Source organism: Saccostrea cucullata, unplaced genomic scaffold (genome assembly GCF_032062105.1).
Source record: "Saccostrea cucullata isolate Sc308-1 unplaced genomic scaffold, CSIRO_AGI_Scuc_v1 ctg1393, whole genome shotgun sequence".
In the NCBI taxonomy this organism is placed as follows: Eukaryota; Metazoa; Mollusca; class Bivalvia; order Ostreida; family Ostreidae; genus Saccostrea; species Saccostrea cuccullata.
The window spans coordinates 22,621-28,945 of NW_026920387.1; the positions used below are offsets into that span (position 1 = coordinate 22,621).

A 6,325-nucleotide genomic window follows, 5' to 3' on the forward strand; every position below is an offset into this window, starting at 1 on the left:
AGACAATGTATACAAATCCCTCTAAATTATGTGACATGTTGAGAAGAAAAATTAAACTTACATATCGCCCACAGTTTGAGCTGATAAGAAGAATACACAACATATTTCGGGAAAAGCCATGAGCAGAAACAGGAAATAGTATGTTTCAAAAATTGCCGGAATGCTATGGGCTGGAAGAAAGAAATAATTTCAGATCAATACCAAAACCAATTCTAGAATCAAAGATGACACTGTGTTTATTTTTCATGTTTTCAAACTGAAGTTGGTAATTTTTTTTTTTACCGCACTAAGACCTGCTTCTTTAATGTGGGAAAACCGAAGAGGTCCAATATTGTTTCCATGCCATCGAGAGACAACCACCAGTACGTTGTTAACTTCGTTTTCAGCTAGCAGTTTTAACAATAGCCTTCCCGCACCGTGTTCCCCGTCATTATTTGACCCTTCACGGATTATCCCATCACTGCTTGTGAAGAGATAAGCATAAACGTTATGGCTCGCGCTGGGTACGGTTTCGATACGCATGATTTCCACTAATGATCGTTTAATCTGTTTATAAGAATCGACTTGGGTGGAATGCGCCATAAACCGGCTTCTGTTGTCCTCAATTGACTTTCCAAGGTTAACGGTAATCTTGACTGCGTCGCTGTAAATCACCTCATCTGCCGTTGGAAGAGATCCTACTTTCTCTCTGTAGAAGATAAGCTTGTCCCCCTTCATTTTCGTCTCAATATTTCGTTCTGCATATTTTCTTTGAACTTCATACAACTGTTTTCGTCGTTCCCGTATCTCTGGTTGTTGTTGGGCAATTCTGATGTCCGAATTCTTTTCTTTCAAAACTTTTATGTTCTTCATAACAAAATCTTTCTGGGCTTTATCGGCAAATTGCACACAAACCGGTCTTGGAAATTTTCGTTGAGCATCATATTCTTACATTCGGAAGAGTTTCTGTATTTTTAATTCATCAGCTTCTGTCACTCCAATGTCCATCTCTGATATTAATACATTTCTTAGAATTTGAGCTAGGTTTTCTGGTGACTTCCTCTCCGGGCTTTTTTCCTGCAGACCACTAACGATGATGTTATTCTCCATTGACCTTGCCTTGAGATCAACTATTTGGTTACTTTGTGAATTTACACGGTATTCAAGACGAATTACATAATCTTTGAGTCTGTTCATTTCATGTTCCATTTTTTTCTGGTTATCCTGTAGTTCTGTCACAAGTTATATTGTGTCATTTGCCTGCTCTTGAACAGTTTCAAGTCTTTCTTGGATGCCGTTTTTTGCTCTGATTTCTTTCGTAATTTCATCTAAGTGTCGACCTTGTCCATCGAGCCGTAACATAAAATTCGCCAAAGTAGTCTGAATACTTGCAATACCCTGCATTATATCCCTTAACTGAAAATCTTCCGGTTTCTGATTACTTTGATCACCTTGTTCCATACTCTCTTCAGTACTGTCCATTTTATCTAGTCCTCGTTTCTTGGAGATATCCGCTATTGTTTAATGTACGTTCATGAACAGAATGAGTATCAATCACCAGGTAAATACCATTGACTTACCGAAAATACACAGAAGGTTTTTCCGATGTTTGGCGTTATATTTCTTCCATAGGTTGTCACATAATACTTAAAGAGTTATCCTAATTAAAGTTGCTACATTTTTGGGCTTCTGTTTTTTCGATGATTTCGAGTTTTTAGGTAAAAACTTCCCTCTCAGAAAATATATGCACGTCTACATGTCGAGCATGCGCACTCTTTTCCCTGCAGCAATATTTCTTTATCAGAGGCAGAGTATATGTCTACCACACCAAGCTTTATAAGTGAGTGGATCACCATAACAGCCGAATTGTTAACCTCTGGGAAATTAATTCCACACGGTCTAGATGACCTTCCTGTCCTGGTTAAGGTCGAAGCCAAACCAAGAGACGGATGGATCTTTCCTGGCTTTGGATCCGCTCAGACGGATGACGATGGAGGTGACTTATATGGTGGCTTGGGTTTGACATCTGACGAGTACCTGAACAAGAATGTCAACTGCTTCTTTAAAAGCATAGACTTAGAGGAAACTGCTTTAGATCTACAGTAAAACTCGGTTATAGCGAAGTCCTGGGGACCTGTGAATTTAATTCGCTATATCCGTAATTCGTTATATCCGTATTACGAATTCGTATAACCATATATAGCGAATTCGCAATGTGCATGTTTTCCTTCAAGTGTTAATATCAAATATGTTAGGGAAGCAAATATTACAAAACATACCTTCGATAACTAAGGTTTTATTATGAATTGAATTGTATATACAAATGCTGAAAGAAAATAAAGTCAGTTCAATTTATCAAATGTTGAGGTCTTTGAAAGTTCGTTATAAAAGATGTAAAATTCATTATATTTAACCTCAACGGGCCTCAAAATCAGTTTGCTATATCCGTAAATTCGTTATATCAGAGTTCGTTATAACCGTAAAATTTTACAAAGATTTGTTAAGAATTTTGCCGGGGACCCAGAAAAACTTCGTTATATCCGTGAATTCGCTATATCCGTGTTCGTACTAAACGTGTTTTACTGTATGTTAAAAGCCTTCATTTTGCAGGTCTATGGTCGATACAATGACCTTGTGGTCAAATTCAATCTATCATTAAGGCAAATGCTGACTTACTCTAAACTAATTGCTAGGCAATTATTTACACACTGAATTATCGACGGATTTTCCCGTTATTTCCCGATAATGACAAGGAAAACATGGCGGATGTGGACGAATTGCGAGAGGATTCCCACTACTCAATTGCACCTTAACCCGCCTATAATGTTTTGGAGACCTGTAATTGTTTTGCTCCTGGTTTGCTGTATAAGTGGACTTTTGGGCTTGGGTGCGATTATATATAAATATATATACTACGGAAAACTTTTCTTAGGCAATATCATTTGGAGACGTTGACCGTTTTATGGTTGGTCATAAAGTTGCAGACGAATTGCCCTAACTGACCATGAAGACGGATTTGCTTTTTCACTTTTTTAATATCCACATTACCCAAAAATATCCAGGTATCCATGTTAACGCAGAAAACTTATACAATAGAAAATAAAATAACTTTTTAATTGTTATATTGGTTTATATTATTCCTTAAGCGGTGTAGGGGGAGTTGCAGATAAAAGATTGATACTCTCAAGTGTTACTGATGGAAGGTGTTCCATCACTAGATACGCTCAGCTTTCCAAATCAAGGAAAGGAGGGTATAAAAATTACCTTGAAGGACCTTGTATGTATTCTCATAATTTTTTATCAGATGAAAGGATGAAAGATCCAAATATTTTTTTATCAGGAGAAAATTGCCATGGCTGTCACAAAAACTACGTATAGAACCAATTTGCGTAATCATTTTTGCTGTAGATGTACCCTGAGTGAGTTATGCAAGTCACTCTTAACCCCCCCCCCCCAACCATTACTGCATTGGATAACGACCGCCACTAAAGGCACTTTTAAGAGCCAACTAAATTATTCGAAATGATACCAAACACACAAACTAAAAACAAAAACACAAAGCAGGTGTTACTGTGAATGTTCTGAAGATGAACAAAATTATTTTTTATCCCTTGTTTATCTGCTGCTCACACCGATGATTTTCTAATTAAAAATGATTTGAAAATTCAAATTGTTCTCAATAGATGGATGATTTTCAGTCTCAGAAATCAGAGGCTTAACATGACGAAATCTGAAAAAAAAATTAAAATTGACAAGATCAGTTTTAGTGAAAATAAATATTGATTTGAAAGTTTCAACAATACTAATCAAGAGCAGAGCAAACACGAACCTCCAAATCATCAGAGGTTGGATTAGGTGCCATAAGGAGTGAGCATCCCCTCAGACTGGTCAAAGCCGCCGAGCGCTCCTTGTTCAAGGAATAGCGGAAAAATTCGTCGACAACTCGGTGCGTAAATAATGGCTTTCCAATAAAATAAAGAACGCCCATCAATACATGTATTTGAGCTAATGATATATTGTACAATGAAGCGCATTGAAGTGGTAAAATTTTACGTTTGGATGAAACGTTCTGAGTCATGTCTTGAACGTGAATTATAACATAATGGCACGCCCATTTCTTTAGAAACGAAAAAACAAATATTCGTCAATGTTTAAGGACACTCCACTCTTCGTGACAAGCAACGCGAGTTACACCGAAATGGAGATTTTTTATAGCTAAAAGAGAGAGAGTTAGAGAGTTCCCGCTTCTGTAAAAGACGTTCTGAAAGGAATTTGTACATAATTTCGGATTTATCATCTTTATTTGAGTTATAACACATGTATTGGTCGAACACGTGCTTACTACAATGGAGCGCATTGAAGTGGTAAAATTTCCCGTTTGAATGGAAGGTTTTGAGCTTTTATCATTTTACAAACAGCGTGACAGTTTGCTTGATGGGGTGTGCTAAAATTTTGTGTGCTTGTTATCATTTTGCTCATCGATTGGATCAATGAAATCAATACTAATTTGCATATGAAAATCGGAATACAACAATAGCCTGATAATACTGACCAATCACACTGAATGATTGTTTACCAGTACAGCATTTGTAGGCAGCAGCAACACGTGATCAGTCAAAGCCCGTTTTCTGTCCTCAAAAAAGCATGTATTATATTTGTTGTGATTTGATCGGATGGTTTTTTAAATATGTATAAGAAAATTTAAAGAATGGAATTAGTAAGGCTACTCTGCTTCTGTTGTACTATATATGTACGTTGCTCTATCAATATTATCATTATAGGAATTAAAACTTGCTTTGTCTGTTATTGTTGTTATTCAATGCGATTGGTCAGTATTGTCAGTGGTATTGCTGTGTTCTGTGTTTCATATGCAAAGTATTATTGATTCCATTGTAATCCAACATCCAATCGATGAGTAAAATGATAATCAGGCATACGAAATTTTAGCACGCCCTATCAAGCAAACTGTCACGCTGTTAGTAAAACGATAATATCTTTAGAACGTTGATTGTCATAAAATGACACGCCCATTTCTTTTGAAAGGAAAAAAAAATTGGTCAAATGGTTCATTCGAATATCTGTAGAATAGGTATTCCATGAATATAATATCAAATCAAATTGACGGTCTACATACACACAGAGTAAGCACATGTTCGACCAATACATGTGTTTTGGAAACTCCAATAAACATAAATTCATAATTATGTACAATTTCGTTGCAATATGTGTTTTACAGAAGCTTGAACTCTCTAAATCTCTCTTATAACTTTAAATATCTCCATTTCAGTGAAACTCGTGTTGCTTGTCGCAAAGAATGGGGTGTCCTTAAACATTATGACGAATATTTCTTGTTCGTTTCTAAAGAAATGGGCGTGTCATTCTGTAACAATTGACGTTCAAAACATGACTCAGAACGTTTCAACCAAGCGGAAAATTTTACCACTTCAATGCGCACGGACTGACAATATATTGTGTGTTTGTTTTGCTTTCGAACATGTCTACTCTGAATTTTCTGGATTATAGTATTAATATTTTTCATATATACACAACGAAATTGCCACTTTCCCTAAGGATGAAGAATAGAATTAATTTGTGAAAGTGCAAGGATGTGTCAATCAAACCCGCCAAAAAATTTGAAATCTTAATATCTTTTATATGAAATAAGATTTTTAATTAATTTTTGTGTTAAATGCTATTAAAATATATATGTCGTAATATTACAGAGAAAATAATAACTTCAAATCTGTGTCCAAGTACCTTTAAATGACAATATATATCTTATCATACTTTACGGCGAAAATAATAGCTCACTAGTAACCCATAGGCTGGTAAAAAAAAAATAGGTATAATATTATCTACACTGACAAACCTTTGTTTGCCTTATATGGCTATTGTTATAAATGCACACAGAGGATCTAACCACGAACAACTGACCAATCGTTGAACGTACAGGCCAAATATTATCATTTTACAAACAGCGTGACAGTCTGCTTGATGGGGCGTGCTAAAATTTTTTGTGCTGGTTATCATTTTGCTCATCGATTGGATCAATGAAATCAATACTAATTTGCATATGGGACTCGGAATACAACAATAGCCTGATAATACTGACCAATCACATTGAATGATTGTTTACCAGTACGGCATTTGTAGTCAGCAGCAAAACGTGGAGTCAAAGCCCGTTTTCTGTCCTCAAAAAAGCATGTATTATATTTGTTGTGATTTAACCGAATGGGTTTTTAAATACGTATAAGAAAATTAGTGAGGCTACTCTGCTTCTGTTGTACTATATATGTACGTTGCTCTATCAATATCATCATTATAGGAAGTAAAACTTGCTTTGTCC

At 35.8% G+C, this 6,325-nt stretch overlaps 1 pseudogene; it reads right to left on the reverse strand.

Moving 5' to 3' along the window:
- Positions 1-243: 243 nt before the first annotated feature.
- Positions 244-1,383, reverse strand: LOC134248006 (uncharacterized; annotated as a pseudogene).
- Between the last annotated feature and the right edge of the window lie 4,942 nt (positions 1,384-6,325).